General features: G+C 32.6%; 1 pseudogene; it reads right to left on the bottom strand.

The window, feature by feature from the left end:
• Window positions 1-1,804: 1,804 nt before the first annotated feature.
• Window positions 1,805-12,116, bottom strand: LOC112786304 (putative cytochrome c biosynthesis ccmC-like mitochondrial protein; annotated as a pseudogene).
• Between the last annotated feature and the right edge of the window lie 3,376 nt (window positions 12,117-15,492).

Raw genomic sequence — 15,492 nt, 5'->3', positions numbered from 1 at the left:
TTCAGAGTTATCTATTTTTCCGGATTAACTTTTCTTACTAACTAATTTAATTATGCAGGATCTAATTTATGGCAAACTGTATGTGACTAGACCCTAATTCCTTAGACCTTCCTAGTCTCCTCTAAAATTCATTAACTGCCAATTCCTTGGTCAACTAATTCCAATTAGAGGGTGATAATCAATTTCTAGTTTATATGCCACAAAAACTCTAATTATCCAAGAGGTAAAAGGATTATATGTCACGTATCCTATTAAATTCAGATAATTAAAATTTAGGAGAAATAGTTTTCAAGCTGTTGTTCAGGTAAAGAGCTTTTCCAAGTTTTACAAGAACTCAAATAGAAAGAGGGTCATACTTCCGTTCCACCCAAATTCATAAAATAAAGAGCGAAAACAATTCTTAAATTATAAATCCATACATAAATTAAAATAGTAAAAGCAATAAAATTAATCCATAGAAATAGACAGAGCTCCTAACCTTAACAGTGGAGGTTTAGTTGCTCATGGAAAAGAGAAACTAAGGATTCAAGTAAAAATGTACTAAGTTCCAATCTGATGGCATCAGATCCCTTTTTATAACTAATCCTAATAAATTTAAAATCTAATATTAAAAATTAAACTTAAAATAATATCTTTTCCTAATTTAAGATTTGAATTTAAATTTGAATTAATTAACAGATCTTCAGTTGATGGGTGGGGACCACTTGTTTTGTCTATTCTGCAGCTTCTAATCTGTGTTTTCTGGACTGAAAATTGAGTTAAAACAACCCAGAAATCGCCCCCAGCGGTTTTCTGCATTTTCTACATGTGGCGCATGTGACGCGTCCGCGTCGTCCACACGTTCGCGTCATTTGTGCAGATTCCAGTCCACGCGTTCGCGTCAGGCACGCGATCGCGTCATTGCGATTTCCTCCATTCCGCGCGGTCGCGTGAGCCATGCGTCCGCATCGGTATTCGCTGGTCATCTCCTTGGCTTCTTCTCTTTCTCTGCAGAAACTCCATCAAATTCCGCCAAATGCTACCTAAAATAAACAGTATTGCACAAAACTCAAAATAGCATCCATAGTAGCTAAAATATAATTAATTCTTAGTTAAACTCAACAAATTAGATGCAAATTCACTAGGAAAAGATAGACAAGATGCTCACGCATCAGTACACAATGAGGATTCCCCGCCTTGCTCACAGTATATGACGCGCTAATGATGTCTCCGGAACGGAGGGGTACTTTGGTGGAAGTTTTCTTAAATCCTGAAGAGTATCAGGCTTTCCTTGCAGAACAGTCGATGAAGGAAGCCTTATATATATGATGATTATATGGCTGTAGTGACGTTTACAGACGACGACCTATTATTAAGGAGGAGCATAATCGTCCTCTTTATGTCACAGGGCCTTGGTCCAATAAAGATTCCAAGGAACCACAATCAATAGAATCTTGATTAATCCAGGTTCCTCAGTAAATTGGATCACTCTCCAAAAATTGCGGCACCTGAAGTTGGATATACAACATATCTCCCATGAAAAGATTGTCATCCTCTAATAAAATAAGAATCCAATCCCTTTTTTCGCTTATTCCGGCCTTTTGGCTAGTTAGTTTTCTTTGACTGGCATTTATGAGACTAGTGCAACTCCCTTCCTTTGTATTCATCCCTTCTGAGATCGAATGAGGTTTATTCTTTATACAAAAAGATCCGCAGCGCTTACTGATTCAATCACAGCAGAAAAGAGAACAGCGGATACGCATTCCATTGCTAACATCACACCGGTTACTAATGAACGTCCGACAACAGCTCTTATTCCAATGTCTACTCCTACTTTTTCCACTTCGCATATGGGCTTTCTCTACGGCGTCAGCTATAAGTTTGATTACATCGCGTTCAGTTTGAGCTGGGAAGTCAACTAGGTTTTGCTATTCCTTCTCGAGCTTCTATTTCATCCCTTAAAGGAGATTCGAGAAAAGATAGAATAGGAAGACGTGTTTCCAGAACAAACAAGATACGGGTTGAGAGGGGGAAGTTAGCAAAGTTAGACAAGATTGGAATGGGCATAGGAACATGTATTGATGTACCAGATCGGCTAATGCTCCCAAGTTGATGCAATGTATTCCACCAGTTGACTGAAGACTTGATTATTGGTATATCGATAGGTCCAGCACGGATTGAAATAGGAGCCGGTTCGACAGGAAGCTTTTGAAAACGCAGTGCACCCAGGTAAATCAGAAACGAGATGAATACAGAGGTTAAACGAGCATCCCACACCCAAAAGGTGCCCCACATAGGTCTTCCCCGAAACCCCCCAGTAACTAAGGTAAACAACGTAAAAAAAGCACCCATTTCTGTACCGGTTCCGGAAGAGCGAAGAAAAAAGGGGATGTTTTGTTAATAGGAATAAGAAAGTGTTTATAGCCATAGCGATATAAACAAGAATACTCATCCGAGCCGCAGGAACATGTACATACAGAATACCAGAAGCTATTCGCTAATTCTCATTGGATCTCAGTTGTTCTTAACAGCGATGGCTATTCATTTAAGTCTTCGGGTAGCACCATTAGATCTTCAACAAGGTGGAAATTCTATATATATATATATATATATATATATATATATATATATATGCATAGACTCTTAGGAATGCGCGCATGCAGGGACTGTCCAGGGTTCGCTATCGGACATGTCGGGTTTGGCTGGATAACCGACAGATGAGACTCATCGACCATAGGGCAAACATGCATCATGTACATTTGTATGATTTATTTGGGTATGCATATTTTGTTTTGGCTTGCCTATTTGATTATCTATATTTATATGCTACGTGACTTAAATGCTATATCTGTTTCCTTAATTGTGCATTACTTGTATGTCTTATATGTGTTTGCTTTGAGAGATCCCTCATGCTGGTGGAGGTGACGCTGAGGGTTGTTTAAAACTGGCAATTGGGAGGTTTGTAGAGAACTAGAATTGAAGAGATAGATTAGAATTCCTAGGTAGAATTACCATATTTCTGGTTAGTGAGAACTCTAGGTTTTGATTTAGGTTGTAGAAGTTTAAGATTGCTTTTGGCTTTTTGGAGCCTTATATCCTATCTATTGAGCACTGTTAGCATACTGAGAACCTCTAATTCTTATTCCATATGTATTTGTTGTTTTTCAGATGCAGGACGTGAGGCACTTCGTTGAACATACTAGAGACTCCTTCAGAAGCAAATATCTACTTTTGGAGCTTTCACTTAATGTAATTAACTTGTGTATGTGTGTGTGTGTGTATTCTCTACTGTTGTATTAAAACTTGTATTGTCCCTCCCAGAGGTTGATTTGGAGAATCAGGATCAGCCTTTGCTTCGCAGGTCGAGTCTAGAGCTTGATTATGTATCTATGTATTGGAATTCTCTCTCTCTCTCTCTCTCTCTCTCTCTCTCTCTCTCTCTCTCTCTCTCTCGTATGACGCGTTTTCGGTCTTGTTTTGTTCATCTTTTCTTTCAAGACTCCTAGATATATTATCTTTGCTTTTATATATGTATGTATTTTTGTTTTTAGAGGTCGTGGCGCTTCACCACCTTTGATTTACGCTTAGGCGTAAAGTTTTATGTGGTAGGGTGTTACATAAAGTCTTTTCAATCTGACCATGAAAGAGAGTTTTTATCAAATATATTTGTTGATTACCTAAATCAAAATGGAATTCAACATAGACTCTCATGACCCTATACACTCCAAAAATAAGGACTGAAAAAAGACATAGGTCTATAATTGAAATAAAGTTATCTCTTTTAGCTATTGCTTCTTTACCTATGATATTTTGAGAAGATGCATTTTCTACTGTTGTACATTTGTTGAATAGACTTTCCACTACAACACTCAAATTTATATTACTCTTTGAAAAATTCTATCAAAAGAAACTAGACTACAACTCTCAAAATTTTTGTTTGAGCTTGCTTTCCTTTCTTATGACCAATATCACAAGCACAAATTTGAATATAAATATAAAAAATATTTATTCTTTGAATATACTAATGATTATCGTGGTTGCAAGTGCATGGACAAAACAGAGAAAATACATGTCATCTTTGATAAATATGTATTTTTATACTATGATATGTTTAAAGCCTGTACTAGCACCTTTGAATGTAGTAATAATTCTCTAATTATGCAGACACACTACCCCTTTTTGGGACAATAAACAATCTTTTCGACCTTACATATAACTCAAACTCACACCAATCCAATAACACCACTTTAGTCGCTCTTCCTATTAATGCTTTCACCAACTATCATGAAAACATAATTCATCACCAATTTTGAACCTACATCTCAACTTATCACCACTCCTCAACAAAAACCGTGGCGATGAAGCGTTAGCAACGAATGGATATCCGTGGCTAACAAGGGCGACGCATTTTCAGTTAGCCACGGTTTTTGGTCTGTTAGCCACGGTTTTGTGACCCGTGGAAATATTTGAATAGCCACGGTTTTCACTACTTTAGCCACACTCCAAACCGTGGATAAATGATAACAATGTAACCAATAAGTATAATTTTGCCACAATTTTTTCCGTGGCTAATATTGGCAGGCTGGGCTTTTTGGTCACAATTTTGTCCGTGGCTAATGTTGGTGGGTTATTTAGCCACGATTTTTCCGTGGCTAATCACAAAAGATAAATTAATATATATATATATATATATATATATATATATATATATATATATATATATATATATATATATATATAAAGATGCTACTTAGTACAAAATTATATCATACAAAATTAAAAAAATTAGCCATATCCATATAAGTAGTATTCTTAGTAATAAAAATGTGAAATTTAAGTAATAATGTTGAAAAGCAAATATCCTGAACTAAATGAGTTTAAACTATTACAAAATCAAGTATCAGAATGCATCATTATTAGATCTTTAACGTCTTCATGGGAATACCTGCAAAAACATTCAAATAAGATTGTGTTATCTCTTAATTTATGAAAAAATGTCCCAAGACATTATTTAAAATAATAATTTAATGTAGTTAAAAAAAAGTAAAAATGCATATCCAATAAGGCTGAGTTTTCATTTTCACAATATAAAACATCTCATTAAACTCGTCATTAATCAATATATATATTGCTAGACTTATATTCTATTAAACAACTTTCAATTCAATTGCTTCATGTAAGTAAGTAAGATATCGGATTGCAATCAAAACCATTTAGAGATAGAGAATTTAAAAGTAAAAATAGAAATGTGTTAGCTTACCAAGGTCAATATTTTAAAGTAGAAAGTTGAACTTGCCAGGTAACTATCGAGCATGCGAACCTCCCAGGTAAGTGTCCCTTGTTCTATGGCAACATGCATCCATTACTCTAAGTTATCATTATTCACATATTCATCCATTAGTAGCTTGAACATTGAAACAAACACTAACAATGATTTGCTTTGCTAAAAATAAGTACCTGTTAACTCTCTCCAAACAGGCACACAAGATATTTATGTCTAACATGACCTATAGTCTCCACTTCAATTATGAATTCTCTCTTCTTGTTCTCTGTTAAATAATTTCAAATTTCAATCACACAACAACAATTATGCTTTAATAATGGAAAGAATCATCGTCAACAAATAGTCTCAACTACTGTCTAGTGCTATAATGAAAGAAAGGTTGAAAGAAGCAAATCAAATAAAGTATCCTTACATTTTTTAAGAAGTTTTCTTACTGCCACCTCATTTCTATTAATCAATCTGCCCTGTAAACACATAAACTGCTTCTTACCATTCTTGGAGCTTCCTTCTTCCTCATATATCGAACTAAAACCTCTCTCATGGAGATAGTTTGAACTACACTGACTAACATTATTATGATCACAAAATAACACTCATGCAAAAAGAAATATTCACAAAGATTAAGCTCTTAAAAAAGTTGAGTATATAAAAAATTACATGTTTGAAGAATGGATGCTACCACAGTGATCTAAATGGTGGAATTTCTTCTTCTAAAGTGGTTTAGAATATACAGAACTAAATGCATAAAGTCAGATTCAAAAGTAAGAAACACAAGAAATGCCAAGAAATGTAAACAATAACTTTTGTTTGCTACCTTGCTATGGCTATGGGCATTACTAAAATAATGTTGATTTTAGGAATTTCAGCATATAAAAGAAAACTAAGGTTAATTAGGAATTAATCACATTAGTACATACTACTAAGTAGCTAATTATATTTATACATTTAAATTATACTTTATACCAGTGGTTCATTCTCTATACCACCAAAAGGATAAATGAATAAAACATGCAAATCCAAGCCAACGCACTCATCTCCACCAACAACAAGACAAGAAGAGAAAACTTAAATCGACCAGATAGTGTTTTAGAGAGGTAAGATTCAGAGCACTACCTCCAGAGAGAGTGACAGTGAGGGAGGTGCAATGGAGCAATTTAGGGTTCCTTCAAGTCTGCTTCGCGATTCGGGTTTGCTGGTAGAATCAGATTGATTTTGCTTGCTTCTTTGGCGACTCGAACTGATGGCACTCCAACTGCAAATTGTGGTCCCTTACTCTTCCACAAACAGGAACTAAATAAGAACGGATTGAGCGAAACGGATTTGCTTTGAAGGTTAGTTGGCTTGATCTGAGTGTAGGAACTAAGAAATTACGGATTTGGAGAAACTGAAGAAAAATGTTATTAGCTAAAGGGGTTGGTTGCATGTTATCAAATTTGAATCAATTGGAGGAGCTAACAAATAGGGGATTTGGGGAAAAAAAAAAGTGTGAGGGAGTTATCCTGAAAACTGGGTAAGTGGACAACTAAATAAAAATTACATTTAACATTGCCGTTAAAAATTTCATTTATCTCATTATAGATGTTAATTTGAATTTTGTTTAGTGAAGTAACTCTCATTTTTAATTTAGATTAAAATTTAACTTTAATAAAAAATATTAAATTGTAAATTTTATAACTTTAAACTATATTTCAAAAATTTTATATACTAATTAAAATTTAGAATTTTGACTTGTTGGATTTAAAAAAATGGCATCACTAAAAATTAAAATAAATAAACTTGAAATTTAAGAATTTGATACCTTTGGATTGAAATAGAATATAAATTTTGTACATAGTTAGAAAATGAACTTCCATGAAATTAATTTTATTTTATTTTTCCATTAAAATAATAAAATGATAATAAATAGATAGAATAATAAAATGTAGGTATAAAACTAATGTTCTGAATTTTAGGAGTTAGGATTTTGTTCATTAATATTGTGTAAATTAATAGTGAGTAATTAAATTAGTTATTATTCCAATCAATCATAGTTCATATTTTTTTATTTTCTAGAATTAGTTAGAGTTATTTTGTTAAAGATAAATATGTACTTTTTTGTACTCCTTTGGTACTCTTTTTATAATTTTAACATTTATTTTTAATTAAATCATTTTATTCCATTACTAAAGTCTCTAAATTAATACATACTGTAGAATTGGACACTGAAATTGTATTTGGCCAGAAAGAGTACGAATACAAAAATTTGACAACTAAAAACATAAATAGTAAAATTGTATGTATATGAATTAGTCTCTTTGATTACATTACAATCTGATTTTTATAAAGTAATAAACAACATAACCACACTAAAAAATTACTGTTAAATCAAGAAGGAAAAATTAATTAAATCAGCGCAGAAGTAGTAGTAGGTAAAAAAAAAATATGGCAGAGTATAAGAATCATAGCAAATGAAAAAATTGCACATCATTAACCACATCTAAAATTAAACTATTAGCAAATTTTATTAAGTTTCAGTGGCAGCACTCGAAAGAATTGAGAGAAAAAAAACTAACAATTGGGGAATTAGAAAAGCATGCACCACCCTGATAAATCGAATTTACCTTGGATTAGAGTTTAAAATTGGAAAAAAGTATAAACTGTATAAAAATATTTTGAGAGGGATGGAGAAAAACACCAAATTAAGCGCAAAATTTTGAAATGAAAATCGTTCGAATTCGTCACGGTGATCATTAGATCTGTGGTATAATTGAGAGAACTCATCTCAAATTAGCCACGAACAAATAAAACCGTCGAAAAATTCTACAAAATTTGGCCACGGAAATACAAGACGTTACAAGTGATTACCACGATCATATAAATTTATCACAGTTTTTCATCCGTGGTATCTTCCCGTTGGTAACGCTCGTGTTTCTGGTAGTATTACTTTATCCCCTACCTCAACATGTTAATGATCTTATGTCTATCAATAGTATTGAGGTGTACCTTTCACCAATACCTGATATCCCACCAACACTCATTCCATAATCACCAAATCAAATCTAGGACATACAGACATGGGATCCTTAATACCACCACCACATCTGATTTGACTCGATCCATCCCAAATAATGTTTCTCAAGCCATTAGCTACCCACATTGGATATTAGCAATGGACCAAAAATTTAAAGTCTTAATGCAGTGTAACACATGGTTCTTGGTTGAACCACCACCAACTGCCACAATCAAAAGTTATAAATAGATTTTTGCAATAAACAACAGAGGTGACATCATGAGATACAAAGTAAAACTCAATCGTGCTTTTTATGGCTTGAAACAAGCCCACAAAGCATGGCATCCCACTCTCAAATTTGCACTTTTTTCAATTTGATTTTGTTAATTTAACTCTGACACATCATTATTTGTTAGACAAATTTATAATTCTATGATTTATTTGTTAGCTTATGTTGATGATATTATGGTAATGGAAAATAATGGTTGCTGAAATTGAATCATTAATTGTCAGTCAGTTTTGTTTTTTCTTTGAAGGATTTAGAAAAATGTAACTATTTTTTGGGTCTAAAAATCAAAAACTTAGATGATGGAGAATTCACTTATTTCGGTCTAAATAATAAATATACCTTTGAGATATTAACAAAAGCAGGCATGGATAGAGCCAAGCCAATGGCCACACTAATGATTAGTTGTTTTTTTTTTTTACCAAAGATATGAGACTCGAACCCGCAATCTCTTAATTGAGTATGGGGAGATTATGTCATTTGAGCTATTACTCATTGGCCACTAATGATTAGTTTACTTAAGTAGATATTCTCAAAAGCATAAACACGTTAAATTATTTAGAATCATGAATGAGTAGCTTGGTTATCAAGTTGTTACTCATACCTATTTCAAATAAATATGATTAAATTGTATTCCGTATAATTATAATCCTAAATAATTATCTGGTTATCAGACAATTATTTAATTGAATTATATTTTATACCCCTAGGTTATCTAGGTTCAAATATAAAATTAATTCTCCTTATGCCTAATCATATGCATGAATAAATTCTATCCGTGAGTATAAGTCTCCTGATTGTCAGGTCACTTCTTGTAATCAAGAGATAAATTTAGTTTTGGTAATTTTTTAACTTTTAGAACTTATCTCCATTGTTAGAGAATCCCTACCAGTATTCATAAATTAAATTTTATACTCCTAGATTGTCTAGGTAAAAATATAAAATTAAATCCCTAATACAGCAAATGTATATGCTGATTATTATCTTAAAAATAAAACTCTTGATTGTCAGACCGCTCTTTATAATCAAGAACATTAGAAAAAAAACTAATTTCTAAAATTATAGTGTTCAAAATACATCAATTAAAACAAATTTTGATTTTTAATAGACTAACGTTTAGCTTTAGAAAACTATCAAATCAAATTTAACATTTATATATATATATATATATATATATATATAAGAAATAGACAAAAAATATTTTACATCTTATTTCTTTTATTGTGACCAAAATACGATAAAATTTAATAAACAAATAAAACCAAACAAAATATTTTATTATAAATATAACTATTATATTAAAAGAATGATGATTTAATCACAATTAAATAATAAAAATTAAAATAAATTAACTATTAATTTATTAGAAAACGATCTCAATGAAAATAATTACATCATATGCTTAAAAAAATTGAATTAATCCTATTAATTCACAAACTTTAAGAAAATATGAACAAAAATTTAAATACAAAAAGTCAAAGCTCTGATACCACTATAAGGATTATCATGTGTTTATAACACGCAACGGAAGAAAAGAAAGTAATCTTAAAGATCTATTTTGTGCTTAAACTTAATTCGAATAATATATATAGATCAGATCTAAATACCTTTGGACGCTTCAGTAAAAACTTTATTCTTCGATTGTACGAAGACTCTATGCGTATCCACACCAAGATCAATTTTTGCTGTCAACTCCTTGACCAATGCATATCTGATCTAAATTGAGAAACCTCTTTGCACACCATAAAATTCTTCTCCAAGAATTAGACTCACATACATTTATGTGTGTAGTGGTAAAGGAATAAAACTCTTGTGTGTTGTGTTAATTTTTTTTTTTTTTGTATTTTCTCCACTACATATATATAGTATCAGATTTGTTACTGATTTCATATTTGAATTTCATTTCAAATTTAAATCATATCTTATTATTTTAAACTTGAATCTTTCAAATTTATAAATCATATCATAACTCAATTTGAAACATAATCAGTTAGGATCTCATCCAAGCTTAGAATTCAAATTTAGAAATAGAATAACTAATTATTCTCAAATCTCATTTAATATTCTCAATTATCATACTATTATTATATTCTTGGTGATAGCAAAGAATACAATAATATTCCATTTGAATTAATATAATTATTTATTTGATCAAATAAAAATAATAATTAAATAATTCTACAGCAGAGATTAAAACACTCGTTAGTGTGTGACTCCATAGGTTCAATACTCAATGGATAGTAAATTAGTCATACTAAATTTACTAATCAAGATTGACGTCTAGCAACACTCCTCAATGACCCGATAGTATGAAATAATATATTTTTACTAAGAACTTGAGAAGAACAAAGTATAATTCCTTTCATCTTTTCAGCTCTTGGTTAACCCTTAGAGTATGATTTAATTATCAAACTCTAACTTATTACCATTATTATAATGAAATGTGAATGACCTAAGAAATTCATTTCTTCATTCATTCAATTCTCTTGACTAAGGTTTTATTTATCTCAGTCGCTATAATCATATAACTCAAACTCTTTACCGAGAACTAATGGATTCTTTATTGACTAATCATTAATTCTACAAGTATTTAAATCATACACAATATTCATTCAACTAGCATCCTAGGGTATTAGGTGTCCAGAATCAAAATATAATAAATACATTGTGTCCAACCAATAATAACAAAATATTAAGTGGCAAACAACTACAGAATAAAATTCATTTGATTCATAGCTTGCTCCCAAGGTTGTGAACTTGATTCTTGTTGTGTGGATGTGTTAGTAACATCTGCAAAACATAAAAATTAGTCTCTCAAGATTATCATATGAATTAAATTAAATAATAAAAAAAGAATAAAGACATCATAAAGTAAATATACCATTAACAATCTTGTCACTATTGTCAATTTGATCAAACTCAAGTTCTTTAAATATCTGCTTAGAAGGATACAACCAACTTTGAGTGCAGATTAAAGCTTCTGCCATTTTTAGTGACAAAGAGCTACGGTAAAGATCAACCACACGCTCACCGGTACTAAAGCATGATTCAGATGCAACAGTTGAAACTGGAATACCAAAGACATCATGGGCTATGGGAGAAAGAATTCTATATTTTGATCCATTTAATTTCCACCAAGCCAATATATCAAAATTCTCATCTTCGACGTCCACAGGATCTTCGGCCAAATATTTCTCAACATCAGATTTGCTATCTGCATTAGCTTTTTCCTTCTTTTGTTTTTTTCACAAATTCACTCTATTTGCAGCAACACACTTAGCACTAGACTGACTACTATCTTTATCATCCAAAACAGCTTTAGAGGAACTGCCATCATCATCAAGAACTTTATCATCTACAATTTCTTTTGAATAAAATTTGTACAATATCTCCAATGTAGATTTCACAAAACTAGTCATACTAGTAGCCACTTCCTTATCATATACATCCTCCAAACACCAAGAAAAATAATCAAATTTGTATCGAAGATCTAAAACAACGGCAACAAGTATCAAAGGATTAAACTTGTCAGCTGGTCCCCAATATTTATCGTATTTAGCCTTCATAGAGCATGACATAGTTCCCAATAATTTAGAATTGTTGTGGCTCCAAGATGTTAGTTGAGAATTTATAGATACAATTTCATGAAAGCATTTGTTTGAAGTAACATGTAAAGAAGATGAGAAACACAAAGTAATCTCATAGAAGATTCTCAAAAAATCAATAAATAGCCTAGCATGTTGCCAATCAAGTGTCGTGGGTGGACCAACTTTTTTTTACCCCCACTATCATCTCCAAACCATCTAAAAAATTCAATTTCTTGATCATAAAGTCTATCAAAAGCTTTTTCAAAATTTTCAGCATGTTTCAACATTAGATAGGTGGAATTCCATTTGAAACATCTAAACAAACAAGACTTTTAAACTCTATCAACTCAGCCTCAATGCATTCTTTAAATTTTTTAATTCTTTGGGGAGAATGCTTTCAATTGAGGCATGTTGCTTTTTAATTCCTTCATTCACTATCAAGTTGTGAACATGAGCACAACACCTCATTTGTAAATATTTTTCTCCGCACACCAATCCACCCCTTGCAGCTAATTTTCTTTGAAGGTAAGTGATAGCCCCATCATTTGAAGATGCATTGTCTAATGTGATTGTGAAGACCTTTTCAATTCCCCACTCTCTCAAACATGTCTCAATTTCTCTCTTTATTGTTTCTCCCTTGTGGTTCTCAATCAAGCAAAAGTTGAGAATTCTCTTTTATAGCTTCCATTTGTCATCAACGAAATGTGTAGTTAGGCTCATGTAGCTAAGATTTTGATTTGATGTCCAACAATCTGATGTCAAACAAACTCGAGCACATGACTTTGCCAACCAAGCTTTAAGTTTTTTCTTCTCATCTAAATAAAGCTGAAAGCAATCTCTTGACATTGTCATCCTAGATGGTACAGTGAATCTTGGCTCAAATTGATTAATCATTTTGCGAAATCCAATCCCTTCGACGACTTTAAAAGGGTGTTCATCAAGGATAATTAACTCAGCCATTACCTTCCTACAATCTTCCAGGCTATAGCCATTGACTTTGAAAGTTTTGCCGGCTTCACCTTCTTCACCAACCTTAGGCATATAGCCATGAAGTGTCCCATTTTTGCCTGCTTTTGTAAATATCCACTTGTGAAAAAATTTCAAGTGTTTATTCAAAGAATTTGTGCCATGTCTAGTTGGATGACATAAATATACTTTTCGACAATGATTACATTTGGCCTTGTGCTCTCCATTGGTCTCGCTAAATGGAAGCTGTTTAAAATGCGTCCAAACATAAGATTTTTTTCCCTTGCGAGTAGCCTGCTGTCCCTCGTTAGCAGCAACCTCATGCTCTATGTCCATAGCTTTGTTGTCCTCATTACTTTGGACTGCAATACAACTAGGATCTCCTCCTCCCATTTGTGTTTATCTAAACATAAAAAAGATTCATATAACAATATAATGATATATCTAAAAAAAAACTAAACATACTTAAACAACTGATCATAAATTCAATATATCTAAATAAAACTGAGCATACTTAAACAAGTGTTCAGTCTCATCATTTAACAATAACAAATGCAAAGAGAATTAAATATTTAATTTACTAATCCAAAAAAAAAAAAACAAAATAAATAAGAAAGATTCATAAGTATGTCAGTCTCATTCTTATTATTGTAAGACTTAAGTGAAGTAAGGCATAGAGCCATAGATAATAATTGAAGGTAGGTTGAAATGCACGTGAGGATAGAGACAAAGTAGCTAGCATTACTCAATACTCACCAAAGCATTACTCACAATAACATAAAGTGCATAAACCAGAAAATTTAATTTTTAAATAACAATCAAATTTAAAGTGGAAGAGATCAATTATAATTATTAGCGGTGTAAATTATAAAACTAACATTATTGTTCCTACTTCCAATAATTTGCTAAGGCAGCCAATAATTATAATTGTAAATTATTGTTCCTACTCCCAATTCCTCTCAATTGTTAATTCTTATCTCTAATCAACAACTTCTTCCTACTTTCGTCTAGCCCATAACTCTCATCATTGAAGTACTCAAAATACAAACCAGAAAATTAAACATAAAAAAATCTATTATGTTAGTTTTTCTCAAAATTAAACCAATTATGGCAAGAAAAATATCTACAATTTCATTAGTTCTTCCCAAAAATTAACAAAACAAACAAAATAGGTAAAATATTTAGCACCCAATAGGCCAGTAGTTGCAAGAAAAAAAATAAAAATCAATAGTTTTTAGCAAAAATAAATTACCTGCTCTACGTCTTGCAATGAACACTGCGTTGGTGAGAACTCTAAGTCTCTGAGAGGTGATTGAAGGCGAGTTACTGGTGCGCGCGGTGTTTAACGGTCAGCAGTTGTGGTGGTTGATCAGACTTGGTGGAGAAAGAGAAAGAAGGTGAAAAAAGGGACAGCGAAAAAATTAAAGAAGATTGGTAGTGAAGGAGAGAGTAAGGTAAGATTAAGAAGCACAAATGGCATGGAAGTATGAAGGAGGAGCTCTACGCTGGCCGTTGGGGAATATTGAACCTGTGATTGAAGAGATCATAGCTTAAACATAACAGAAATCCTAAATCCTAATCCTAAGAGAGAGGAGAGAACTTCTCTCTCTAAAACTACATCTAATCCTAAAATTATCAATTATCAGAACCTCCTGAGTCTCTGCATGTTCTCTGACTTAAATCTGTGTTTCTGGGACGAAAACTGGGTCAAAACGTGGCCCGAAGTCGCCCCCAGCATTTTCTGAATTTTCTGCAGATCGCGCATGCCACGCGTACGCGTCGTCTACGCGTTCGCGTCACTGGCCGAATTCCCTTTCCACGCGTGCGCATCAGGCGTGCGCTCGCGTCGTTTTGCTGATCTGCTTCCACGCGTACGCGTTAAGCACGCGTATGCGTCGCTGTGATTTTCTCCGTTTTGCGCGCACGCGTGAGCCATGCGTGCGCGTCACTTTTCGCTGGTTGTCTCCTTTATTTCTCGTGCTCCTTCTATTTTTGCAAGCTTCCTCTCGATTCTCTAAGCCATTCCTGCCCTATGAGGCCTGAAACATTTAACACACGGATCACGGCATCGAATGGTATAAAGGAGAAATTAAAATACACAATTTAAAGCTTTAGAAAGCAAGTTTTCAATCATAGAATAAATCCAGGAATGAATTGTAAAACCATGCAAGTCATATGAATAAGTGGGTAAAAAGCTGATAAAAACCACTCAAATTAGCATAAGATAAATCATAAAATAGTGGTTTAACAACCTCCCCACACTTAAACAATAGCATGTCCTCATGCTAAGCCCAAGGAGACAAAGAGAATTAATAAGGGACAGTAAGACTCATGAAATGCAACCTATATATATATATATATATATATGAATACAACTATATGCTAAAATGATTCTACCTAC

The sequence above is a fragment of the Arachis hypogaea genome, chromosome 20 (assembly GCF_003086295.3).
Source record: "Arachis hypogaea cultivar Tifrunner chromosome 20, arahy.Tifrunner.gnm2.J5K5, whole genome shotgun sequence".
In the NCBI taxonomy this organism is placed as follows: domain Eukaryota; kingdom Viridiplantae; phylum Streptophyta; class Magnoliopsida; order Fabales; family Fabaceae; genus Arachis; species Arachis hypogaea.
This window is presented reverse-complemented; position numbering and strand designations above follow the sequence as displayed.